The 27,922-nt window shown below is 46.9% G+C and overlaps 1 protein-coding gene and 1 non-coding gene across 3 annotated transcripts in view; one reads left to right on the forward strand and one right to left on the reverse strand.

Moving 5' to 3' along the window:
• The window catches only part of SLC39A11 (solute carrier family 39 member 11), a 342,686-nt gene that overhangs the window by 162,839 nt on the left and 151,925 nt on the right, over window positions 1-27,922 (reverse strand). The gene's annotated exons all lie outside the window — the stretch shown is intronic.
• LOC122486207 lies at window positions 3,036-3,141 on the forward strand. Its single transcript, XR_006298060.1, has one exon. It is a non-coding gene; the product is annotated as a U6 spliceosomal RNA (small nuclear RNA).

Here is a 27,922-nt window from a genome sequence, read left to right on the forward strand (position 1 = left end):
GCTACATGTTTGTCTCCAAAAGTTTGTTGTCTTAATTAGCTAACTATTTCCCTGGCAATATTATCCTGCCATTAATCTGTTCAAGAAACACTTAGGAGAGTGCAAAGGTAAACTTCAGCACAGCTACCCACTGTGTTAAGAAGAACCCAGCTCTACAAGAATGAGTCCCAACTAACAAAGAAAATCCACACTTCCAGACTCATGGGTCCTCTCCACAAAGAACACATCGTACAAAGAACACAAAGTCACATCGTATTTGGGTAAACTTCTGCCAAGGTCGGACTTGCGGGTGGGGGGTGGACTGTGAACAGAAAAATCTGCTGGTGCCACCAGATGGGTACGTGGCCAACAAGCCCAGCAGCTCTTGTACCAATCGGCTACTTTTTCCGCCACGTCCCCATTCACCAGATGGGGAAAAGTGATTCGGACACAGAAGCCACCTGTTTCCCTTGCCAGGATCAATGGGGAATAAAGCTACAATGGCTGTGAGCCCAGAAGTGTTCCTCTTATTCACCTTTTCAGGATGTGCAGGTGTGTGTGTGTGTGTGTGTGTGTGTGTGTGTGTGTGAGAGAGAGAGAGAGAGAGAGAGAGAATGAGAGAGAGAGAGAGAATATGCACATGTGTGCCCACATGCAGATTATCACCAATTTATTTGATCTGAGGTGGTCTGGTAGTTTCTCCCAAACTTCCCCTGGGGGCTGTCAGTCAAAGGTGGATGGATGGTGTGGGCAGGAAGGAGTAAGACAGACACGGCCTAAGAGGCTGGCAGGCCGGCTGAGGGCATCAAAGGCTGGGGTACCTCAGTGGCTCGGTTGGTTAAACACCCAACTCTTGGTTTCAGCTCATGATCTCACGGTTGGTGAGTTCCAGCCCCATCTGCACCGATGGTGGGGAGCCTGCTTGGGATTCTCTCTCTCTCCCTCTCTCTTTGCCCCTCTATCTCTTTCTCTCTCTCTCAAAATAAATAAACACTAAAAAAAAATAAGAAGAAGAAAAAAGGAAGGCTAATGATGTGCCTAGTACACTTAATCCGTTCTTAACTTAAGCCCAAAAGGGCAGAAGGCCATGAAGGGGCAGAAAAAAATGGATCATGATAGGATTTGGTGCAGAGTTTTCAAATACCTTCAGATCCCAATACTCTGTACTGGCAGAGTTGAGCCCAGTCTTGGCTATAAAGTGAGAGCCTTTTAAGATTCATGGTCATGTCAACATTTTCAACTTTCAGGAAGGGTCACCAGCTGCTAAAGGTAATAGAGACTTTCCATCAATACTCGGAGAGGGCTTGGTGCCCTTTAAGATTGTCTATTCTGCTTTGGACTACAAAGTAATTTTGTCCTCTTTTCTTTCTTTCTTTTTCCTTCCTTCCTTCTTTCTTTTTTGAATAGCAGATTTTTCATCTAAGGTCGTTTACTTAGACTAACATTAATACCAGTTTGCGCTTCCTAAAAAATGTTACAACCAGAGAGATGGGGAAAAAGTAGGTCACTAGCATCCCTAAAGTGTGCTCGGTGGTTGTTTATTATCCAGAGAAAACTGTGATAGATAGATAGATAGACAGATGGATGGATAGGCAGATAAACTTTACATGTGCACACATGTGCATAAATACATACATGATCTATGTACAATATCATATACTCAATGCTATTTCATTAGGCCATTGAATTTCCATTTTAAAATGTAATGTTTTTAAAAAATGTATACTTATAATTTTTAGAAATTCACCTTGGAAACTGGATCGTTGAAATAGCACCCAACAGCTAATTTCCGAGAAGAATGAGCACTATTCCTTACTCCCCAGATTTCCCATCAACGTAAGTAGGAAGGGGAAGGGCCAGGAGGAAAATTGGCCTCTGGAAACAAATGTAGCTCCCAGGAGGGAAACACATTCTCTTTCTCTACCATTTTTGGTTAAGATTTAGGGGCTCCCCTAAATCTTCAGAGGGCGTCTGTCTCTGTGTAAGGACACCAGGCAGGCACTATGCCGAGAAGCCCAGATGCCGTGGAGGACGCCCCGCGTGGACCCCAGTGTGGGAAGCTTAGCTCTTGAGCCCTCTGCTTTCTGAGGCAGAAGGGCTGGGTCAGACAGGAGAAGACTGACAGAGAGAGCTATCTGTACTGACCTGAGGTCGCTTGAAGCTAAAGCACAAAGCGAAAAAAAACCAAACCGAAACAAAACCTGGTTCTGAGACAGCAGGAATAAAAACCATCGGAAGTCACGTGGAGTGGGGCTTACCAGTACGGTCAGTGTGGGGACAAGTGAGGCGGCCCTCATGTTCAAGGGCAGACCCTGCTTGGTGAAACGAATAGGATTTAATGGGGCAGAGCAGAAGTGTTTGCCAGGCTGGGAAGAGACCTTCTCATGTGACCACAGGGGACCGTGAGGAATGGCTTGGTTCCTAGTGGGAAAGGAAATGCCATCCAGCGGGGGTTCGGAGAAAGGGAGAGACGTGGCTGCTGAGAGCTCCGTACTCCTTCAGCTTCCGCCGAAAGCAGAAAATAAATGCCTTGCTGAAAACTAAGGCTTCAGAAGGACATTCTCTCTAGGCGATGTCTGGATTACGGCAGACCACGAATGTGAAAGAGGACCAATGTGGTGGCACCTGGGTGGCTCGGTCGGTTAAATGCCCGGCTCTTGATTTCGGCTCAGGTCAAGATCTCACGGTTTATGAGTTCAAGACCCGTGCTAGGCTCTGTGCTGGCAGCATGGTGCCTGCTTGGGATTCTGTCTCCCTCTCTCTTTGCCCCTCAGGCCCTAAGAAAAAAAAAGAGGACCACCATGAAACAGGGCTGGCAAATGTAATGTCAATTATGTCAAATGACACGGGAGCTCTCACCACAAAGGGAGGTGCGGGACTGAAGCCGTGTGCGTGTGTGTGTGTGTGTGACTCTCACAGGCTGGGAACCACGGGATGGTACAAGAACCTAACTGAGGCCAGGTCAAGCAGAGTCTTCTGCAGTGGTTCTCAAACCTGAACTTGCAAAAACACATACGTACGTACATACGTATGCAAGCAAACAAATCAACCAACCTGCTCGTTTCAGTAGTGCATATACTAAAATTGAAGAGAAGCCAAGAAGGTAAGCCTGGCCCGTGTCCAAAGATGACACCCAAATGGGTGAAAGCATTCCGTATTTTTGGAAGACGGAGTTACTAATCAGTGGGCATAATATCTGTTAAGCAAGATGAGTAAGCCGATGGAGATCTCCCATATAACATCGTACCAAAGTCAACAATAACGTGTGTGTGTACCCTTCAAAATTTGTTAAGAAGGTAGGTCTCAGGTTATAATAAAACAACATTTTATTTTATTTTATTTTTCAACGTTTATTTATTTTTGGGACAGAGAGAGACAGAGCATGAACAGGGGAGGGGCAGAGAGAGAGGGAGACACAGAATCAGAAACAGGCTCCAGGCTCTGAGCCATCAGCCCAGAGCCCGACGCGGGGCTCGAACTCACGGACCGCGAGATCGTGACCTGGCTGAAGTCGGATGCTTAACCAACTGCGCCACCCAGGCGCCCCAAAACAACATTTTAAAAAGAAGGATCGCCTAAATAACTTCCACAAAAATAATACTAAGTTTTTTTGGGGGCGCCTGGGTGGCTCAGTCAGTGAAGCATCCGACTTCAGCCTCGGTCATGATCTCACAGTTCGTGAGTTCAAGCCCCATGACAGGCTCTGTGCTGACAGCTCGGAGCCTGGAGCCTGCTTCGGATTCTGTGAATCCCTCTCTCTCTGCCCCTCCCCTGGCTCGCACTCTGTCTCTCTCTCAAAAAATAAATAAACATTAATTAAAAAAAAAAAAAGTATTTTTCTTCAGTGCAGTTGCTTGGAACTTCTGGGAGAACTGGGCAGGGCTCCGGAGTTTGAAGGTGTGACAGGCACCCGAGGGAACATAGTTTAGAGGAGAAAGAGGGATCCAGAAAAACACAAAAGAAGCCCATTGCGAATGGACTCCCTGGCTGTTATGTCCAGCCCAGATTCCCTGACAAGTGTTTACTAGGAATCCTACTTAGGACTCTTATCAGTTTTGTTCACCTTGCACCAAATGGGATAGACTTATCCCCTTAGGGGTGCATCCCCTCCTCTCTAATTTCTATTAGAATGACAGATTCCACAATCTTCCTCATTCGCCAAACCAGGAACGTGGGAACAAGCGCCTGGGCGGAAAGCCCACGGAACCCATTCTGAGAAACCCTGTTCCAGGAGGACCCAACCAAAGGAAATCCACGGAGAGACACCAGGTGAGGGTCCAAGGGAAGTGGCAAGGAGGTGTGCTTGCCCACGGGACAGCCTGTGATGCCTTTGCGTGTAAGGTTCCAGTCGGAAGCACGGGAGCAGGAACAGAATATCCGACCGAGACAGAGCTGCCGGGCACATCTCAAAACCGTAAACCACCTCCCCACCAAAATCTGTCCCACTCGATGACAGTAGAACCCCGAGCCTGCGGAGAAGTCAGGTCTGGGCTCAGCAAACAGGACCTGGCGCGCCACAGGGTGGCCTATACAGAGAGCAGTGTGCCTGCTGCCATGGTAACCGCTGATCCGCCAGGAATGGGGAAGGAGGTGCTCTGCTCATTGAAACCCGGGGGACACTTTAGCATAAGCCCCAAGGAAGTTAATGCTCATCCTAGATTTTCTCCTGTCTCTTTCTCCTCTGTCCGTTCATGTCACCAAGTGGCTTTAAAGTTTCCCCTTCCCCCTAAAAAGAAAATCATGCACCAAGATAAGACTTCTGATAAACCACTGAGCAGAATCTCCTTTCCCCCTCAAGCACCACTCTCAAGCAGAGCCTAAGATCCCGTTACTCCTTCCTGTTAGTAGCCTATCCATCTCAAAGGAAACGGATTGCCAAAAAGATTCTCAGGAACGCGCTGGCCTCACCATCAACCACCTCCCTGGGCACCCAGGGCACCAGGGTGAAAGGGTTAACAGGAGAGTTTTCCAACCCCCCCCCCCCCCCCCCACCTACTGCAATGCTGAGTTGTCTCCCTCCTGGTCCTGAGTATGGTGAGTGCATACGGAAAACACCTGGAGCTGCAAGGTGACCTGGGAAAGCAAGCACGCCCACAACCCCAAAATCGTTACAGATGTACTCCCCACTCATAAAAGGAGTCCCCACTCAAAACCTCCCTCCCTGCCGACCAGCCTAACAGAAGTCCTGACCTGCCACTTAACACCAGTCCTGTCGAATTTGAACGCGGATCGGCATTTTCGTTTCATTGTCAACATTACGGAAATGTCAAGTCCCAAGTCTTTTTTTTTTTTTTTTTTAATTTTTTTTTTTCAACGTTTATTTATTTTTTCGACAGAGAGAGACAGAGCATGAACGGGGGAGGGGCAGAGAGAGAGGGAGACACAGAATGGGAAACAGGCTCCAGGCTCTGAGCCATCAGCCCAGAGCCTGACGCGGGGCTCGAACTCCCGGACCGCGAGATCGTAACCTGGCTGAAGTCGGACGCCTAACCGACTGCGCCACCCAGGCGCCCCTCAAGTCCCAAGTCTTAAAAAAGATACGCGTCGTGAAGCTCCGGGAAGTGACACGTATGTATGTAAGGGGCGCTGCCTGCTGCCTGGCAGAGCCTGGGACACCTCGGACCTCGTGAACAACTCAAGACAGCACACGGTACAACGGCTGTGCAAATTTACATTTCTCCTAGAGACAGGTCTGTTTCCAGCAAGATTTAAACATTAAGATACAGCCAAAATCTCCCTCCACAATGCCTAGAAATGACGGATGCGATAAACAAAAGGGTTTTTAAATTTTTTTTTTTTAATGTTTATTTATTTTGGGGACAGAGAGAGACAGAACATGAATGGGGGAGGGGCAGAGAGAGAGGGAGACACAGAATCTGAAACTGGCTCCAGGCTCTGAGCCGTCAGCCCAGAGCCCGATGCGGGGCTCGAACTCATGGACCGCGAGATCGTGACCTGAGCTGAAGTCGGACGCTTAACCGACTGAGCCACCCAGGCGCCCCAACAAAAGGGTTTTTAAATGCACATCTGAGCTTGCGACAAAGAAAAGGGATCGCTGATGACAAGGAAGCTATAAACCAGAGCCTAAATACCAAAACCGGTTCAGGTTCAGATGTTGCCTAGGGATTACCGAGGCCCCATTAACGGGTTCGGAGTGTTACTGTCCTCATGCAGCAAAGAGGAGGCCTTGGGCCCCACGAGGCAGGTGGTGAGAGTCTATAAATGCAAAGGCTCACGAAATTCTGTCCCTGTGTGGAAGGGGGCAGGAAAGTAGGACAAAAGAATGATTACACGTTTCTGCCTGGTTCCTGGAGGAAAAACTGTTTGAAGAACAAGAACCATGGGCTTTCACCTTAATCGTTCAGGGTTCTGAGTCTCTAGTGTCTGCTGGGCTGGGAAAACCCCGACTTGGACGCCACTGTAAAAATCAGTTCCGGGCTGACATCACTATAAAAGGGTCTTAGAGAAGCAAGTGCAAAACCATGTCGAAGGTCCTCCCATGATCCAGGGCCTTGGGAATCCTTCGAGCAAAAGCACACCCCACCAGAGAAGTACTGGTCTGAAAAGTTACAAAGCCAGGGCGCTGGGTGGCTCAGTCGGTTCAGCGTCCGACTTCGGCTCAGGTCATGATCTCGCACTTCATGGGTTCGAGCCCCGTGTCGGGCTCTGCGCTGACAGCTCAGAGCCTGGAGCCTGCTTGGGATTCTGTGTCTCCCTCTCTCTCCGCCCTTCTCCTCACTCACACTCTCTCTCTCTCAAAAATAAATCAAATATTAAAAATAAAAAGTTACAAGGCCTACGAGAAAACAACACACCGACAAATGGAGTCCATGATGCACCAAGGAGAAACATGGCTTTAAAATATAAAATATGCCTAACCTGGCATTAAAGACACGAAACACATAAAAGAAGAAATCAAACCTGTAAGAAAAGAACGAGCTGTAACAAAGGGAAGCAGACACAGTAAAAAAAGCCAGAGACAGTTCAAAAATAAAAACTAGTCATCGCAATTAAAAACTCAACAGTCTGGGGCGCCTGGGTGACTCAGTCGGTTAAGCATCTGACTTCGGCTCAGGTCATGATCTCACACTCCCATGAGTTCGACCCCCGCCTCGGCCTCTGTGCTGACAGCTCGGAGCCTGGAGCCTGCTTCGGATTCTGTGTCTCCCTCTCTCTCTGACCCTCTCCGTTCATGCTCTGTCTCTCTCTGTCTCAAAAATAAATAAACATTAAAAAAAATAAAAAATAAAAAAACTTAACAGTCAACTTAAAAAGTGGGTGACAATCAGCTCAGTGTCTAATCCATGAACCAGAGAACAGCCCACAGAGAGATAAAGGGATAGAGAACATCAAGGAAAGTATAACACGTGGGGCAGATATATAAGAGCATAGAATAAACATCTATTAAGTGCTGCAGAAGACAATGAAGAATGAGGAAGAGGTAAATTTGAAGAGATAATTGCTAAGAAGAGATAATTGCTAAAAACTTCCCAGAAATTAATAATAATAATAATAATAATAATAATAATGAGTATTCAGCTTAAATAAGATAAAAATAGAGAGGGAGGCAAACCATGAGGGACTCTCTTTTTTTTTTATATACACAAATGTTTATTTATTTTTAAGAGAGAGAGAGAGGGAGAGACAGAGTGCTAGTGGGCAAGGGGCAGAGAGAGAGGGAGACACAGAAAGGGAAGCAGGCTCCAGGCTCTGAGCTGTCAGCACAGAGCCCGATGTGGGTCTCGAACTCACAAACCGCGAGATCGTGACCTGAGCCAAAGTCGGACGCTCAACCGACTGAGCCACCCAGGCACCATAAGAGACTCTTAAATACAGAGAACAAACCGAGGGTTGCTGGTGGGGTGTTGGGTGGGGGGATGGGCTAAATGAGGGATGGGCACTAAGGAGGGCACTTGTCGGGATGAGCACTGGGTGTTACGTGTAGGGGATGAATCTCTAAATTCTACTCCTGAAACCATCATCACACTGGATGTTCACTAGCTCGGATTTAAATAAAATTTAAAAGAAATAAAAATAAAGAAAAGAAAACAGAAGAAGAAAATTAAAAATAAAAGCAACAGCAAAAATAAATAAATAAATGCGTAACTAAATAAAGAGGTAAGTCTTTGAGTGATAAGAAGAGAAGAGCTCTCCAAGTCTTACGCAGAACGGCACACGCACACACACGTACACCTACAACGCCCCACCATGCTGAAACCGAGAAACACCAAGACAAATGAAAACGATACCAGAGGGAAAGACAGAAAACAGAGAGGAGGCCGCTGCTGGATACGTCTTTGTGACGCTCACAGAGACCGCGGCATGTAACACAACTCTCGCGGTCGAAGTGCAGTAATACTTTGGAATGACGTGGTCAACGTGCCAGAGGAAATAAAACTTTCTGTCAACCGAGGCATTTAGACGCGACTCAGTTTTTCCTTCAAGAGTCAGAGCAAAATAGAGGTATTTTTAGATGAGAGAAGAGATGTTTATCCTTCTGGGTGCTGAGTAAGGAAATAATAAAGGAAGAAAGGAAAGGGAAAGGGGTGTGAAGCGTGGAACGATGGCGAACAAAGAAATGGGCAGAACTGCTGGAAAATACACGCAACTGCTGATCATATAAAGCAATAACAAGAATTGATAAGCAGGATGTCATTGAAATTTAAAAGTTGGGCGGGGGGAGGGCTCCTGGGTGGCGCAGTCGGTTAAGCACCCGACTCTTGATTTTGGCTCGGGTCACGATCCCAGTGTCATGAGATCAAGCCCCACGTCAGGCTCTTCACTGACAGCAAAGAGCTGCTTGGGATTCTCTCTCTCCTTCTCTCTCTCTGCCTCTCCCCCCTTTCTAAAATGACAATAATAATAATATTTTTAAGGTCTATTTTAAAGGTCTATTTTCTATTTTTTAATAGAAGTTCTCAGAAGAAAAAGATAGACCCCCAATCTAGGTTTATTCTGATTCCTTCTATCTCCATTCGTGGTCTTATATAATAAAAATAATCAATGTCTGATAAATGGCAAGAAATTATTAAACGTGTGTTGGCTGAATAAATGAGATAATGGCTCCAAAGCATTACAAGATCCTGAATCATTAGAGGATCCTAAATTAAGGACTCACTTATGCTTATTAAACTGTTATCAAAATGCTTATTCAAAGCTTTTTAATCATTGTTTGAGATCAGAAGATTTATGTTAAAGCTACAGTTATCAAGAAAGTGTGGCTTATAAATGACAAACTTATACAGAATAGAATTATAGCTAATATAGGGGCACCTGGGTGGGGCGCCTGGGTGGCTCAGTCGGTTAAGCATCCGACTTCGGCTCAGGTCATGGTATCATGGTCTGTGAGTTCGAGCCCCGCGTTGGGCTCTGTGCTGACAGCTCAGAGTGTGGAGCCTGCTTCCGATTCTGTGTCTCCCTCTCTCTCTGACCCTCTCCGTTCATGCTCTGTCTCTCTCTGTCTCAAAAATAAATAAACATTAAAAAAATTAAAAATATATATATAATAGGGGCACCTGGGTGGCTCAGTTGGTTGAGAATCTGACCCTCGACTTCAGCTCAGGTCTTAAAGCAGTGAGATTAAGCCCCGAACTGGGCTCCATGTGATTGTGGAGCCTGCTTGGGATTCTGTCTCTGTCTCTCTCTCTCTCTCTCTCTCTGCCCCTCTCCCACTCTCTCTCTCTCTCTTTCTCTCTCTCTAAAATTAAAAAAAAATAAAACCGGGCGCCTGGGTGGCGCAGTCAGTTAAGCGTCCGACTTCAGCCAGGTCACGATCTCGCGGTCCGGGAGTTCGAGCCCCGCGTCAGGCTCTGGGCTGATGGCTCAGAGCCTGGAGCCTGTTTCCGATTCTGTGTCTCCCTCTCTCTCTGCCCCTCCCCCATTCATGCTCTGTCTCTCTCTGTCCCAAAAAAACTAAACGTTGAAAAAAAAAATTTTTTTTAATAAAAAATAAAAAAAAAATAAAACCAAACATACTTTTACCAGATGATCCAGCAATCACGCCCCTTAGTATTCACCAAAGGAATTGAAAACGTACATCCTCACAACATCTTGCACATGGATGTTTATAGCAGCTTTCTTCATAACTGCCAAAACTTAGGAGCAACCGACATGCTCCTGAGCAGGTGAACGGATAAACATCCAGATGTTAGCACATCCAGACAAGGGAATACTATTCAACACTGAAAAGAAACGAGCTATCAAGCCATGAAAAGACATGAATGAGCCTCAAATGCCTATTACTTAGTGAAAGAAGGCAATAATGAAAAGGCTGTACGTGAACACAGACTGTATGTGTTCGACCGTATGGCATTCTGGAAAAATCAAACTATGGAGACAGTCAAGAGAGGAGTGGTTGTCAGGGAGGAGGGGGGATAGGAGGAGCACAGAGGATTTTTAGGGCAGTGAAAATACTCTGCATGATACTGTAATGGTAGATACATGGCATTATACGTTTGTTTAAAACCAAAGAATGTACAAGACCAAGAGTGAACCCTAATGTAAACTGTGGACTCTGGGTGCTAATGATACGTCCACAAAGGTTCTTTAGAAGTCACAAACGTACCTCTCTGGTCCGGGGGTGTTGACCATGGGGGAGGCTGTGCATGAGAGAGGGCGGGGAGTATACGAGGGATCTCTGAACCTTCAGCCCAATTTTGCTGTGAACCTAAAATTGCTCTGAAAAAATAAAATCTACGTTTAAAAAAAATAAAACAATAACAATACTAGTAACTAACTTGGAGGTATCAGAAAAAAAAAAAGGTAGAACTAAAATGTTAGAAAACTAATAGGGACGATGCCGGGGTAAAGCAAGTTACAAGCATCCAGGGCCCTGAAAGATTGCTAGGGAGGAGGGGAGAGAGGTACTCTTTAATTTCGAACATCATTAAGTCATATACTATCCCTGTTAAAACGTCAAAGGTAGCCACAAACACGAAAGTGAATTTAAAACGTTCAAACAAATAAAGTGTGGGGGAAAAAAAGGAGAAAGTTGTGTAGAAAGGTCAATACACCCAATAAAGTCCAAAAGAGGGGAGAAAATAGGTGGTAAATAGAAAGAACAACACAAAAGAGGGAGAAGCGCTATCCGTCTTGGGTAACGCCATACCACCATCCCCAGCACGTCTCCAAGGTGCACAGCCTCTGGTGTGCAGTGTGATGTACACACACACACACACACACACACACACACACACACACACATTAGAAGCAAAATGGGAGTACTGAGAGACTATTGAAGGGGATCCCAAATGCACCGTTTGGGCATAAGGATTATTTTTAGCTTAAGGCAATTGAGCAACAGCGGGTTCAGGAAGAACTCTCTGCCTTCTCTCCTTCTGCCTAAGGGCAGGATATAAATCGCCATTCCTAATGGTGCCTGTCCCTCCCTGCACCAGAAAGAGAACACAGCAGAGATGATTGGTTTGCATCACAAACCTTACCAAATAATCCTTACCCACCATTAGTTTCCCCCATATATTTTTCCCCCACAACGTGTGGCCCCAGAAGCTCAGAGTTTTTTTCTTTGTCTAGTAATTTGCCTAGTAATTTGACCCCATGTCAAAATGGTATATAAGTTCTCAATCCTAAACACTGCTTTGGGTTTTCAGGTCTTTTCTGTGGAGCCCTCATGCACATAAAATTAACAATAAAATTTTATTGTGTTTCTCCTGTTAGTCTGTTTTTTGTCAGTTTAATTCACAGGTCCCAGGCACTGAACATAAGAGAGTAGAGGTAAAGTGTTCTTTGTTTTTTTTCCCCCCTCCTCTACACTATCAAATTATCAAAGAATAATAATTCCAGAGGATGAATGGTTGGGAGGGAGGGGAAGAAAGACAACAACTCAACCCTGGATGATGCTGGTGTAACCTTAATATTCACACCAGAGAAACAAAACATAAATAAAAATTTTAAGCCACACTCACTTATGAACATAGATGCAGGGGTGCCTGGGTGGCTCCAGTTGGTTAAGCGTCCAACTTCGGCTCAGGTCATGATCTACGGCTTATGGGTTCGAGCCCCACATCAGGCTCTGTACTGACAGCTCAGAGGCTGGAGCCTGTTTCGGATTCTGTGTCTTCCTCTCTCTCTGCCCCAACCTCGCTCGCACTATGTCTGTTTCTCTCTCTCTCAAAAATAAATAAATATTTAAAAAAAGAACATAGATGCAAAATGACTGTGGATAAAAAGAGACTATCTTTAGTATCTATCAAAAGATATCTATCAAAACTCTACCTACGAAACATCATATTAATGGTAAAAAAAAAAATTGAAAAGTTCTCTTCAGCGTTCATGAGATAGGCAGAATTCTAAAGATAGCACCCAAAGGTCCCCCTTCCCCACTTGTGTGCACATTTTGCATAATCCCGGGGACTGTGTATACAATGGATTTCACTCCATGATTACAAAAAATTGACCTTGGGGGCGCCTGGGTGGCGCAGTCGGTTAAGCGTCCGACTTCAGCTCAGGTCACGATCTCGCGGTCCGGGAGTTCAAGCCCCGCGTCGGGCTCTGGGCTGACGGCTCAGAGCCTGGAGCCTGTTTCTGATTCTGTGTCTCCCTCTCTCTCTGCCCCTCCCCCGTTCATGCTCTGTCTCTCTCTGTCCCAAAAATAAATAAAATGTTGAAAAAAAAAATAAAAAAAAAAATTGACCTTGAAATAGGGAGATCAGCCAGGTAGCCTGGCCTCATCCCATGAGCTCTTTGAAAGAGTTTTCTCCAGCTGGTTCCTGAATAGGACGCCAACAATTTCTCTGGGGCTAGGCTCAGAAATGTGCATCGCGAGTAGGCACCCCCAAAGCAATGAGCCCCAGCGTCGCCATCCCCAAGTGGTAGCAGTGAAAGGGACAAGAAAATCACCAGACAACGTTTGCTCTGCTGTTTGTCAAAATGTCCATTTGCAAGGATCTGGGAAGCATCAGATTCTTACAGGAGAGAAAGGAAAACCTGTCCTCCACCCTCCTAGGTTCTGCAGCTGGGGCCTGGAGATTAAACAGACAAAGGACAGACTGACAAGAGAAAAACAGAGTTTATTAACGTGGGCAGCACATACATACGTGGGTGAAGCTGGGTGATGAATAACTCAAAGGGGTGATTAGAATTTGGGGCTTATGGAACATCTAAACAAAGAGCAACAGATTTGTAGAGAAGTAACAAGACAAAAGCAAGGGGAACTGGGCTTGAAGGAAGACAGACTGTGGGAGGGTAAATAAATACACGGAGGAACCGATAGGAGACAAGGGTTGTTTTCACTGGGCACCTCGTGGGCACTTCTCCAGGATGACAAGCATCTCTGGCGACGCACAGAAATTCTGCCCTTCCTGGTACAAGGAGGGTACCTTCCTCACAGGAAATTTTATGTCATGTTTTGTTTTTTTATTATTCTTTTTTCAATGTTTATTTATTTTTGAGAGAGACAGAGTGAGCAGGGGAGGGGCAGAGAGAGAGAGGGAGACAGAATCGGAAGCAGGCTCCAGGCTCTGAGCTGTCAGCACAGAGCCCCGACGCGGGGCTCGAACCCACAAACCACGAGGTCGTGACCTGAGCCAAAGTCGGGACACTTAACCGACTGAGCCACCCAGGCGCCCCTAGGTCATGTTTTTAGGTAGGAAGGGAGAGGTCAGAGAGTCCTTCCTGCCTCTGCTGTTCCTCAAGCGTCTGCTCCAAATAATCGATAAGCCAGTGGCACGTTTTGGGGTGGCATTCTCTGATCTGCCGCATCCTGGGATATTGGAGTGCGTGTTAAACATGCAACCCTGGGCTCCCTCCCTGGAGAATCCACTACCGTCAGCGGGTGGCAGGTTCATCTTCTTGAAGTGCGTTTTTAAAGATTGGTTTTCTTTTTTTTTTTTTTTTTTTTTTTAATTTTTTTTTCAACATTTATTTATTTTTGGGACAGAGAGAGACAGAGCATGAACGGGGGAGGGGCAGAGAGAGAGGGAGACACAGAATCGGAAACAGGCTCCAGCCTCTGAGCCATCAGCCCAGAGCCTGACGCGGGGCTCGAACTCACGGACCGCGAGATCGCGACCTGGCTGAAGTCGGACGCTTAACCGACTGCGCCACCCAGGCGCCCCTAAAGATTGGTTTTCTTAACACGAAAAGAGCATAGAGAAGAAAAGAAAATGGGTGTGTAATCCCACTGCCCAGATAATCCCTGATGGCATTTAAAAGCATGAAAATAACAGAGGTATGTGGTTAGAAATGCAAACAGAAAAGGTTGAAATGAAAACCAGGAGTTTCCCTCCCCCCACCCCCACCCCCCGCCAAGTGTCTCTTTCCAAGGTAACCAGTGATCAAACTTCTGATGCACTCTTCCAGAAAAAAATACCACATATCACATTAATACCAGGACATTCATCCTGTCCAATAGTTCCTTTTTTTTTCTAACTCAAAAGGAATTATATTGTTTCCAGCTTTGTAGTTGGCTTTTTTTGTTTAACATAACCTGTAGATTTTTCTACATCTGCATTTAAAACACCTCCCCTGTTTACCTAAATAGGTTGAAAGGAGGGAAGGACTAAAAGTAATTCTAATGAGGGCGGGTGGGGGGGGGGGGGGTGCAGTGAGCAGACCACACTCAGAATTGGGTCCTGGAAGACAGGTGTATTCACGTGAAACTCTCTCTGGTTGTGGTGTCCATCCCTGAAGAGGCCTCAGAAACGCCCTCCATGCCTCCCTAACAGGCAGGACCGCAGAATACCTCTGAACACCCTGCCTTTACACAATATCCGGGTGCATCCTGTCACAGGACAACTGGGTAAATATTCCCATCCAGACTCGGGTTAGCCACCTGCAAGGGTCTCAGGATAATTGCCATGGGGGAGGGGGGGCGCAAGGTTAGGCAGGAAATGATTCCTGGCTTTACCTCTGAGAATGGTGTGCCCAGAGGCGATTCATTCATCCGCAAAGCATCCCGAGTAGACCCCCAAATCACCACTCACCCACTTTCAATCTTGGCTCCAGGCCCAAGCAAAGGGAGGGGAGAGAATGGTCCCCCATGGCCCCAGATGCTCTCCAGATGCACAGAGAACCCCCTCCCCCTACTCTCGTGGCTGCACTCCCCGGCAGATTTTTGGCTGACCGTTCAGTGGCTCCAAAGAGAACATTGCTGCTGGGCCCAAAGCCCCGATCTGCAGCCCCACCTGTCTTTTAATGGGAAAAGTTTGGCCTGCTAATGAGCCTATGATGTCCATCACCTAATTATCTCTCAAAATCCTCGGCGATCCCTCTTCCCTGGCTGCAGCGATGATGCCTGTCACTGGGAGATCTGCAGGGGGGAGAGGGAAAGCGATGCCCCAGATCAGTGTTTTCGCTCCTGTCCCAGCGCTGGGGGAGGCCGGTGGTCCCACCCAGCAGACAGAGTCCTAAAGCGAAGGGGGCTAGAAGCCGAGACCCACATCCCACAGGCACCCCCAGAGGGAGAGCCTGGGGTAAGCGTGCTTTACTCTGCTCCCCAGGGACAGTCAAGGGGACCAGGCAGGTACAACTCACCCACTCTACCAGATTCTCGGACTGTTCTCTTGAACTGTGGGCACAGTGACTGGGAGCCAGGGTGGGGGGTGGGGTGGGCACAGCTCTAGCTAGAAAACGGGCCTGCAGGTTGCAGGATGCAAATGGCAAGCAGAAAGGATAGGCCTGGGCGGGGAGGCAGAGAGGAATGAATAGACACCGCCTGCCTGCCTTCAGCTTCCCACTTCCTAATCCCAGTGTTCCCCAGAGGACCGGGGCATCTCCCCACCCCTGGATTCTGTGCCCTTAAGATGCACTCTCTCCTCCTCCTCCAGCTAGTATGAAGTGGGTTCCCCTCCCCTTCAACCACAGGCTACTGCCCGAATCAAGACAAAAGCCGCAGTTGTGATAAAGTCTTGGCAGCTGTCCGTGGAACCAGAGAACAGCAGGTCAGAAATAACCACTGAAACGTTTGCCCGGGGAAAGCAAGCCTCTGGGACCAGGGAGCACGGATGATTATTCGCTCCAAAGCAGAGAGACGTGTTCAGAGTCCACTGTGCGTGCCCTGCTGGGTGCTGGGCCACTTCTCACTGTCTGTCACCCCAGACCCAAGCAGCTCCCTCTTGTGATGTGGTTGCCTAAGTGCCGGGAAGAGCTCCCCCCTCGGCAAGGCTGGCTACTCAGAGGATGGGACCTGGGCACCTATTTGTCACAGGGATGCTGAGCAAAGCTCAGGCACCAGGGGAAAGGGGAAAAGACTGCTTCCCGGTAATTCAAGGTCCTATAAATCCCCCCCCCCCCCCCCCCCCCCCCGTTGTGCCGGTGAAGTGGCTGAGATAGGAGCCGGAAGTTACCAGTCCGGACAGAAAATTGACCAGCTTCACCTTCGCTCCCAAAGCAGGGACAAGTCTGAGAGGAAAGAGAGAGTCCAGATGGCAGACGAGCAGAAGCGTTCCTGACGGGTGAGAGGGCACAGTGGCCACCAGGGGCACTGTCTGTATTCTCGTGGGTCCCACCCTGGCCCCTCCCCAGGAGAAAGAACCCAGCCAGGGTCTCCGACCAATTGTGAACAAGGCAAAGAGGACACAGATTGGAGAGTTCAGGACCCCGTCATTTCTAATTATTGTCCCTGAAAACATAGCCTAATCATCTTATACCCCCAAATAAAGCTGAGAAATGTTATAGTGGCTGCAGATTGAATACACTGGGGGAAAAAAAGGGAACCTCACAACCAAAAAACCCAGGCAGGCAAATATATCTCCAACAGGATCGTAGACAAATACAGAGAGCAAATCAGTGTGGAGAGAGGAAAAGAAGAGACAGGAGCTATTTTGAGACAGAAAAGCTGCTGCAATTAGGCTGCATGCTGAAATAACATTTTGAGGGTGGAGGGAAGTCACAAGGAATGTAATTAAGTGAACTGTATATATGATTTTAAATCCTGTTCACATTAATGCTGTAAATATTCCACTTAATTCATCATTATTGAATTTACCAGCAATGCTGCAGGGTAAAACTTCAGCCCTAAGTTTAATTACACCCAGGCAAAGTGGAGCATTTTTCATGTTCCGGAGAGCTGCCAGATGGAGAAAGATGCAGTTTCATAACGGTGCACCTTTCTGGACACAGCCACCACCCTCCTGAGGGATTCATCGGCGGGCAGAGGGATCCTGGAGCGCCCCCCCCCCCCCCGCCCCTGAGGCTCTGTGCCAGTGAACTTGCAAAGCAAGATAGAGATCTATGGAAAAGCTATTCAAAACCAGTGATGGCAAATGCTCTACGATCCATCCACCTTTCCTTTGCTCACCTTCCACTAGAGTATGCACGCATGCGTGTGCACACACACACGCACATCCACACTCACCGCCATGCACGTGTCCATCGTCCTACATTCACGCCGCTCTGGATGGTTACCCAGTTTGTGCATGTTCATTTATTAATGATCATCCTGCAGTCAGGGCTTCTTCCCTAACTCCCGTCCTCCCTTCTCCTTAGAGCACTTCCCACGCTTACTGTGTTAGCACCTCGTCCTCTGGGGATCAAAGTTAAACTTGGACGTTTTCCTCTTTGTTCTCTTGAGACATCATCTCATGCTCTGTCGTGGCCCAAAATGTCCAGGTCACTGGGTGGATATAAAGGCTGGATTATGATGGTCGAGAAGAGAATAAATGAGGAGCAACTGTGGAATGCTCATGGAGGGGAGGGGGCAGGAGCCCTGGGCTTCCTCTCGGGGGCTGACTTCCCCCAGCCTCCAAACCTAAGTCAAGTAGAGAAGGGCTGAGGGAGCACATTATTAAGTTCTACACGTTTGACTGTGTTTGTTAGAATATAGTGCTAATGAGGCCACAATCACAGAAAGCTAGAGGCTACAGAAACCTTTTCAATGTCCCTGCACCCACAGCCATGAAATAAGCCCCCAGGCCCCGGCCGGGCCCCCAGCACGTTCAGGACCTTGGTGAGGAGGTGAGCTAAGAGAAAACGCATAATGTGAGTTAATGCTGCACCTGGTTTAGGAAAAAAACCTAATTAAGTACCGTCTCACTAAAAGATTGAAAAGCATCCCCGTCTCGATAAGGGAGAACAGCCACTCGCACACTTTCAAAGACCGTTGTACGCATCTGAGAAAGACATTCCAGTCTTGAGTTTTATGGAGGAAAGCTGGGGCGTGTCAGGGGTGTGCTTTTGAAGGAAAATGCCAAAAAAGGCTTTGAGATCAATCATCTGTGCCTTTCACATCGGACCACCTTGCTCTCGCCCTCTCTTCCAGGCCTGCTTCCATTCCCCCTCGGCCCCTCCGAGTGTCGCTTCCTGGCCACCTGTCCCGCTGGGTCTTTGAACGGTAACTCACAAGGCAAAAATCTGGGTGGCTTTACAACCGGGCCCATTTCCCTGATTCCTTTGAAGGGCAGCCAATTAGACCCTCAAATACAATGCTTTTCACTCTTGTTAGCGTCACACTGAAATGGGAAAAAAGAGGTCCAGACCTTTCCTTTGTGACAGGCTTGCGACGCCCAAGTGAAATGCATCAATTATTTTTTTTTTCCCCACACTTATCCACGAGAGATAATTGGAATGCAAAAAACTCTGCAGCTGGGCAGGAGGAAAAGACCGCAGGTAATTTTCGAGGAGAGGGGTTTTTCTAGCCCCGGGGACTCAGATCCCCTACTGGGAGCCCATCAGATGCACTCGGTGGAGTCAGGATGGATGTGGACAGAGTCCACACTTTATTCCAGCTTCGTGGCAGACTCGTGTTTGCACCCCAAGGGCAAGTGGCTGGACCGTCTTCATCTTGAAAATGGCACAAGGCGATCGATCCCTCCTCTCCAGAACCGGGGCTCCTCCGTGGCAATGAATGACACTCTTGGGGACACTTCCGCTCCATCACACCCTCACTGTCGGCTTTTGCCCCTACCATGGAAGGAGTTCGTGACACTCTCTTCTCTTGTAAGTTTCAGGAAAATGGTAGCCCATTAGTACATTTTCTTGGCATATTTCAGAAAAATACACACCCTCCCCAGCCTACACACTCCCCCCCCAAGCTTGAACATGCCAAGCTTGCTCTGACCTCAGGGCCTTTGCTTCTGCTTTTCTGTCTCGATCTGGTATTCTCTTGCTCCAGACATCCCTCTGGCTCGTCCCCTTACTTCCTGCAGGCCCTTACTCACAGGCCATCTTTGTAGTGAGCAATCTCAATATCCACTTATGACATCAGCACGCCCCGGCACCCTCTTTCCTGCCTTCTTTTTTCTTCAAACAGCACTCATGCAGTCTAGCTCTTACGTGTCCTACCTCTTTATCACATATGCTCCCCATGATAAACACAAGCTCAGAGGGCAGGGCGCTTTGTCAATCTGTTTAGGCCGTATCCCCAATACCTGACCCATAGATGCTCAATGAATAATTACTGAATAAATCAAAGAATGAACGAACTTTAAAACCTGTGTCGTTGAAACGGGATCAGGTATTCACCATCACTACAGATCATCACTACAGATCGGAGAGCTTCTCCTTTGCACCAGGAGCATTTACAAATGAAGGAAGAACGTTATACATTAAAACCTCCCAGGGGGGAAGAATTAAGTCTCGATGCAGAGAAAAGAAGGGATAACACAATCTCAGGAGTGGTCAGAAAACAAAAAGCACAAGTTCCTCAAATGCCAGGATTTGAAAAAGTCTTTAGGAATGGATTTCAAAGTCTGTTTCAAAGAGGCAAAATATCTCTAAAAACTATTATCATGGGATCAGAAGGTATTCATGACTCTCAGTGGCTTCAGAAAGCATTCAGAAGGTATTCCCAATTCACAAGTTATTAAAAACCTCCCTTGAATGGACTGAAAACCAAGGACAGCTTCTGGCCCTGGAGATCCACATGTGAAGTCCAGTTGAGGTCTAGACTTTATGTCACTGGCTGGCTCCACCCCAGCAGGCGTGGCGGTAAGGGTCCCTTGTCCCCTTAAATAATAACCTGTGTAAGATGTACAACCAATTACAAGAAAAATACAGACCATGCTCCGGAGCTGACCTTGAATTCCAACCTCTTTGGTTGATGGGTAGGTTGAGAAACAAATGAGACAGATGATGCAGGACGCAAAGAAAGGACCAGAAGATAGGGCAAAGATCAGGTTAAGGAAAGGGGTCAATCGCAAAACCTCCCACAATGGTGGCAAATGGTGCCATGAATTCTCCATCAAAAAAACTAAAAGCTAGAATTAGCATAGGGGAAGGGAAAGGTTGGAGAGGATGGTGTAAGGGTGCTATATTTTGCACAGTCTTATTTTCAATTAAAAAAGAAATACCTATGGGGCGCCTGGGTGGCCCAGTCTGTCAAGCATCTGACTTCGGCTCAGGTCATGATCTCGTGGTTTGTGAGTTCGAGCCCCACGTCGGGCTCTGTGCTGACGGCTCAGAGCCTGGAGCCTTCTGTGGATTCTGTGTCTCCCTTTCTGTCTGCTCCTCCCCTGCTCATGCCCTGTCTCTCTCTCTCAAAAATAAATAAACATTAAAAATTAAAAAAAAAAAACTACAACTACCTACAACTGTCCTCTTATCCCTGGGACATCCAACAAAGGAACAAAAGTCACTGTCCCCCCCTTATCAAGTCCTGCTTTGCATCTGCCTTCCTGCCAGAGTCACACGGGAATCCAGGTCTTGCCTCCTGGCCGTGGTGCCCGCTCCTGGCCGCTGCGCCCCACTGCCCTGCCTCCACAGAAACTCAGCAGAGATGGTGCTGGGACCCACCCAAAGGCAGTGAGGCTGTGCCTCTCTAAAGGCTCACCTCTGAGCAGAAATCCAGGTCTGGAAATCCCAAGAATATTCATGCTCCTCGCAGTCTAGGATTCAGCATGAACCTGCTGTAGCAGCCTTTGCAGAGAACGGGCATCATCAGAAATGGTGATTCGTGCTTATTCAGTGCCTCTGAATAACTTTTGTTTCCTGTTTCACTAGTTCTGAATGTTTGTAACAAATGCCTCTTGGTACCTTGGCTTCATTCTGGCAGATCTAGTCAAAAGGAGAAATCTTCAAAATAACAACAACGGTGATAAAATCAGCGGTGATAAGATTTCTCCAGGTAACTGTCAGGAGGAGAATTAAACTCCAAAGAGCAACAAACTGCTTTGCAACTAATGGACAGAAGATGATCCAACCCTCTGGCCCAGGTCTGTAACATAATTCTTAGGGACTCGGTAGAGAGCCGTCCACGAAAACGTTTCCTCCTGTGTGGCATCTAATACGTATGTCGTTAAAAGTGTCTCCACTGATCATCAGCCAGGGGCAACTGACAAACAAGTGCCTGACCATTTCTCTGAGGTCCTTCTCCCAGTTTATCCGGTAGAAAAGGGGAAAGAGAAGAGTGGGAGGAAATTTAATAGGACCTTAACAGTCACGAACAGCTGGCACGTAACGGATGGTGGGCAAGAGCTTCTGTACCAATCAACCCTACCACTTTCAAGACAGTTGAGATGGTGGGATGGTGACTTTCTGCGGAATGCCTGCACCGAGAGCACAGCCAGGAGTTGGTGACAGTCACCACAGGGAGCCATGGGGAGCAGGAAGTTGGGGCTCCAGCCAATGAACACTAGGCATGGGAGCTGGACTCTGGGTGGGAGGCAGTTTCCAGGAGTTCTCTCTGGGAGAATCCAGCCAGAGTAACGAGAGTCTCAGAAACCGGCCCCCAGACAAAGTACAGGTTTCCATCACAGCAATGGCTTGGGCAGATGCTGGGTTTCATTCATTTCCTCATCCCTGTCTGCTGTCAGACCCCTCTCCCCACTAGTAGCGGGTACAGGGCTTGAGAAAGCAAGACAGAGCACTCTTCATGGGGTTCACAAATGAGGAAGGAACGTGGTGTCACAGGGAGGAAGTGATCAAAGAGTAGAGAAGTGGAGGGGGCAGGGAACTCCCCCTCAGCTCTCTGAACGGGGGTGTCCTAGTTCAGGCTGGAGGCATTCTGACTGCACTTGTGAGCACTGGAGACAACTGTTCCTAACCGTGGAACATGGTGAGCTCTCAGAGCTGTCCTGGGATTTCTCCCAGCCTGCGTATGCCCCATTCCCCGTAATCTCCAAGCAGGGGTGGAATGTGGGCTGAGAGGAAGCGAGCAGTAGTTAAGAGCCCTCCTGAGCAACAGCCCTGCCGCCTGGAAGGGAGGCACATGCCATCTGCAGTTTGCCAAAGAGACCTGGACCCTCAGCACAGTCCTGCCAGAGCTACAGATCCAACCTGTTACCCGCCTCACGTTCAGGTGGCCAGTAGATCTTTGACAAAAGGAAAGGAAATCTTTTCCAAAAATGGTGCTGGAGCACCTGGATTTCAATACGTAAAAAGAACGAATGAAAGAAAGAAAGTGAAAGAAAGAAAGAAAGAAAGAAAGAAAGAAAGAAAGAAAGAATAAAGAGAAAGAAAGAGAGGGAAAGAAAGAAAGAAAGAAAGAAAGAGAACAAAGAAAGAAAGAGAAAGAAAGAGAGGGAAAGAAAGAAAGAAAGAAAGAAAGAAAGAAAGAAAGAAAGAAAGAAAGAAACCTGATATCTTGACCCCTATCTCCCAGCATATACAAAAATTAAAGATGTAAGGGCTAAAAGTATAAAGCAACTAGAAGAAAATATAGGACAATCTCTTCACAACCTGAGGATAGGCAAAGAGTTCTTTTCTTTTTTTAATTTTTTTTACATTTATTTATTGTTGAGAGACAGAGAGAGGCAGAGCACAAGGGGGGAGGGGCAGAGAGAGAAGGAGACACAGAATCCGAAGCAGCAGGGTAGGCAAAGATTTCTTAGAGAAGATACAACAGGCACATATCCCCAAAGAACAACTGGATTTAAAAAAATTTGGGGCGCCTGGGTAGCGCAGTCGGTTAAGCGTCCGACTTCAGCCAGGTCATGATCTCGCGGTCCGTGAGTTCGAGCCCCGCGTCGGGCTCTGGGCTGATGGCTCAGAGCCTGGAGCCTGCTTCCAATTCTGTGTCTCCCTCTCTCTCTGCCCCTCCCCCGTTCATGCTCTGTCTCTCTCTGTCCCAAAAATAAATAAACGTTGAAAAAAAAATTAAAGAAAAAAAAATCTAAGAACTTATCAAAATTTAAAATGCTTTCTCCTCAAAAGGCACCAGTAAAAAACTGAAAAGACATGCCACAGACAGATTAATTAAAAAAAAAAAAAGATTCACAATCCGTACAGCTAACAAAGGACTTGTATCCAGAATATATGAAGGATGTTCACAAATCGATAAGAAAAAGACAAAGGACCCAATTAAAGAAAAAAAAAATGGGAAAAGACTTAAACAGACATTCACAGGAATCTACCCAAATAGCAATGTACTTGACGTCTCGGTCATCGGGGAAATACAAGGATAACTCCCAGATGCCATTTCACACGCACTGCGATACAGAATGGCTAAAGCTACCAAGACTGGCAACACCAAATGCTGGCAAGGGTGTGGGACAGCTGGACCTCCCACACACCTGGGTAGATGTGTCAGAGAGGACAGCCACCCGGGAGAACCGTCTGGCAGTTTCTTATACAGTACGACATACACATCTTCTCTGACCCAGCAATCCCACTCCTATTTTCCAACAGCAAGTGAACATATTTGTCAAAAAAACGTATACGAGTGGTTCCCATACAAGTTTTTTCTTACCTTTCTATGTTTTCCATGAATGAATACCTTCTATTAAAGAATATTTATCTGAAGTTTAGCAATTCCTTTAGCTATGCTTTCTTTTGCTTCAGCTAAATTCAAAATTAATGAAATTCAATACTTATTTTAAAATAGCAGGGAGGGGCGCCTGGGTGGCTCCGTCAGTTGAGCATCCCAACTCTTGGTTTCAGCTCAGGTCATGATCCCAGGGTCGTGGGATCGAACCTGAGCATGGAGTCTGCTTAAGATTCTCTCTCTCCCTCTGCCCCTCCCCCCCCCACTTGTATGTGTGTGTGCTCTCTCTCTCTCTAAACTAAGAAAAAAAGAAAACTTAAAATAGCACATACTCCCCTTCCTATGTTAATTAAATTCTTTCCATTCATCCATCCTTTTATCTATAAATATGCAGAGACAGATGTCTAGAATTGTGGTTACAAAACGTTTATATTGATCATCCCTGGAAGGTGAGACTTGGAGGAGATTTCTTGACTTTTTCTCGGGATTTGTTATATTGCTTAAATGTCTACAAGGAGCAAACATCATTTTTGTGAAAATAATTCAGTCATAAGGAAAGAAATAAACAAAGGAGATCTCCTTCTGGTCCTGACCTTAGTACCTTGCTTATTTCCATCATGATGGCCCTCAAAAGTGATAGCTATGCCCATGAGTTTATTTAATATCTGTTTCCACCACTGGGTTGCAGGCCCTGAGGCCAGGGCCAGGAATGGTGACTGAAATGTACTGGACACACGCAACCCATATTCTTGGAATAAACAGCCTAAAGAGAAGAAGACTAATTAGCTTCTCTGCTTACATATTTGCTGGAGTTCAAGAAGTCACCAAGATTGACCCTGTCTCGTTTTTTTTTCGGATGTATCTAAAATGACAGAATATTCTCTAAATCCAGAGACTGAACTTTTAGGGCTTCATTGGTGGTTTTTCTCCAGGACAACTTGAGGGCAGCAAAGCCATCACCTAATTAATGCTTTCATATTCCTCGGGAGATGGGACAGACGTGTAGCTTCAAGAGCTGCTTTTTCCAACAGTTTCACATAGATAAATGGGAGAATGACTCATAGCTCTTGATTCTTTCCTAAAACTCGTTCCTAAATGGCTGGTGGGTGGGCAGTGCCCATCATACTGGTTCCACTGCTGGACCATAGAAATCCTCCTTCAAAGTCCATGGAGGTATGGCCCAGCTGAGAGCTGTGGACCCACACAGAGCAGCAGTGGCATTTCAAGGTAATACAAGGGTAGGGGTCTCTCTTGTTCTCCCTGTTTTAGTGACTCCCGTTCCATTCTCACTTCCAAACCTTTCTGCCATGGTTAGTTCCCCATCCCCCCTCTGGAAACAGGCTTGAAGTAATTCCTACTCTTCCTTAATAATGAATTTGTTCTAAATGTTCTGCGCGTCTTAAGTGGCCTATACTGTTGCTCCTTACATTTCAATTAGGAAGATAAACTGGAGGTGCGAAATGCCAATGTCTGAGTAGCTCTTTCATCCATCATAGAAAGCATGACGGTCCCGGGATTAAAAAAGAAAACCCCGTTCTATTTATCAAGAGTTTCCGCTTTGGTTCTGGGTCCGTCAGAAGTACCTGCGGTCAATCTGAATCTCTAGAGCCCCGGATGTTCCTGTCTCCAAAGTGGATTCTTGAAAAGATCAAGATTAGCTTCACCTGACAACAGTCTTAGAAGTTTGAGATTGGAGGACGGAGTCTGAGCAATAGGAACTCTTTAACAAAAAAAAACCCTCCGGTGGTGGCATTATTCTGTGTTTATACCCTTGGCTCTGCCTGAGGACATCACCTTGACCCATCACTAGGCTCCTAGATGTCACCGTCTCAAAGAGCAAGGGCAGATCACCTGCTGGTGCCTGTCACCATATCAACAGGGTGCCAAATAGATGTTAACTTCCATCTTTCCCCAGACAGCTCCCACATCTCATCCCTACAAAGTGACTTTTAACTTTCTCTGTGATTACAGGGGTCTTTGAAAATTTGCTGAAAGGGTGCCTGGGTGGCTCATTCAGTTAAGCATCCAACTCTTGATTTCGACTCAGGTCATGATCTCATGATCTCCCCATGTAGGGCTCCAAACTGAGTGTGGACACTGCTTAAGATTCTCTTTCTGCTCAGAGCCTGGAGCCTGCTTTGGATTCTGTGTCTCCCTCTCTCTCTGCCCCTAACCCATTTGCATTCTGTCTCTCTCTCAAAAATAAATAAACATTAAAATAAAACTTAAAAAAAAAAAAGATTCTCTTTCTCCCTCTCAGCCCTTCCCCTGTTCTCTCTCTCTCAAAAAAAAAAAAAAAGAAAGAAAATGAAAATGAAAATGAAAATTTGCTGAAAGGTACTAGCCATCCCCTTAGAAAATATGTACACACAAAATTTTCTTGCAACTCCAAATGGTTATTAATTAATCCTGGGTTGTCATCTCCTGTCTTAGGGACCAAAGGTAGTAGGGAAGCAGGAGGAGGCCGTGTGAGGGGGTCCTGGGCCAGTAGGACCCCATCCTTACCCCACATCCTAGAGCTAAACACAGAGCAAAATATTCTGTGCTGGACAATCATAGTGACCAACTTCAATACCAAAATGCACATCCTCTTCCACAACGAGGAACAAATCTTAACCACAACCAAACTACCACCTCATTCTGTGAGAATCTTAGGAGGGCATCGAGAGACTTGGACGTAAAACCCAACGTAGCTGAATCGCCTACGTAGAAGACCGTCCAGGGAGAGGCGCGTGGCCCGTAGGAATGAGTGGCTCTGAACAACCCTGAGAAGCCTTGGTCATACTGGCCAGCTGTCCCCACATGCCCCACAGACGCATGCCGGGCCCCCGTCCAGCCCAGAGTGGAACAGGTGCCATGCTGCCTGAGCGAGGGTCCCGGATGGATGCTGTCCTGAACTGCAGAAAATCACGGCGTCAGGCACAGACTCCTAAACCTATCTTCTCGGCAGACTTATCGACTTTGCCTGATGACATTTTGTGATTCACCCCATCACCTAACACTGGCAGGCACACTTTAGGAGGCTTTGCCTACATTCGCCGATTCTCCGACAGTCTAGGTCTGTGCTAGGAGGAAGATATGTTCTTGGTGCTCTTAATCCTTGAGGGTCCCTGCATTCTAGCCACTGTCGAAGGCGTGTTGGCGACGGAAGGATGGACAGAAACCCGGTGGCTGCCTTTAAAAGACCCAGTATCTAGTGCACGAGGTGGAAGGGGAGAGCAGTGGATAGACAGTTTTCACACGAAACGGTAACACAGGTGTTGGGTTTGCCAAAGCACGAGACTAGCAAGGGAAAGGAATGCTTGATCCTGCCTGGAAAGTCAAAGAAGCCTTAAGATCGGAAGAGACGCCTGAACCATCTTGAAGGGCACGGGGTTCCGTAGACAAAAGGAACATTTCTCATAGGCAAGAAAATGTAGAGGATTGGGGCACTCTTTTTGGAATAAGAGTAGCCCTGCGTGGCTGGAATGTAAGGGGCATGAGGGGGGAAGCAAGAGACGATGTCACAAAGAGGGAAGAGACACAGATAGTAAAAGCTTTTATGTCATGCTGAGGATCTTGGACTTCATCCCACAACTGTTGGAAATGGTAAGCTTCTAAATAGAAAAGTCACATTGCATCGATTCTGCCATTTTACAAAGTTCACATTGCTGGCAGTATGATGATGGATGAGAGACCGAATCCACGTTGGTCCCGAAACCTAGCGGTAGGTACGTCCCATGGAGGTTCCAACATGAACAGAATAAAGACCTGTATTCGCTAAGGATCAGTGTGCCTGAGAGTTGTTCATTAAAAACGTGTGTGACATTCTTTCCCTGTTTTTAAAATGGAAAAGATGACATCTGTCTCCATTTCAAACCTGGTGCAGGAACACGAAACGTACATTCACATACGTTTCATGTAATGCAAATGTCAGGAAGTATTCCTGCGACTCTAATTAAAATAAATCTGGCACATTAATTGAAATCCTAGGGCTCCCTGACCAGGGATATGAATATAATCTCATCTCTGCCAACACGCGTTCCATTGAACAAAAGTCCCGTGGGATTACGAAGCAGACAAGAGAAACTGATTTTCACGGCCAAGTAAACGTAAGCGGTATGTTTAGACACCTCTGTTTATGGCAAGGATGGGATAAAAGGGATTGGGTGGACTCTCCCACCTGCAACAGCTAAAACAAAAGAAAACAAAACAAAAAACAGACAAAATACATGAAACAACCATTTCCGAGTGGGCAACAGGCAACAAAAGACGGTGACTTCTGAGGGAGGGGAGCAGAGTGAGCCCTGTGACCTTCTCAGCTGGCCGTCTTGAGAGTTCGCGGGATACAGAGCAAGGAGAGGGACC

Source organism: Prionailurus bengalensis, chromosome E1, assembly GCF_016509475.1.
Source record: "Prionailurus bengalensis isolate Pbe53 chromosome E1, Fcat_Pben_1.1_paternal_pri, whole genome shotgun sequence".
Taxonomy (NCBI): Eukaryota; Metazoa; Chordata; class Mammalia; order Carnivora; family Felidae; genus Prionailurus; species Prionailurus bengalensis.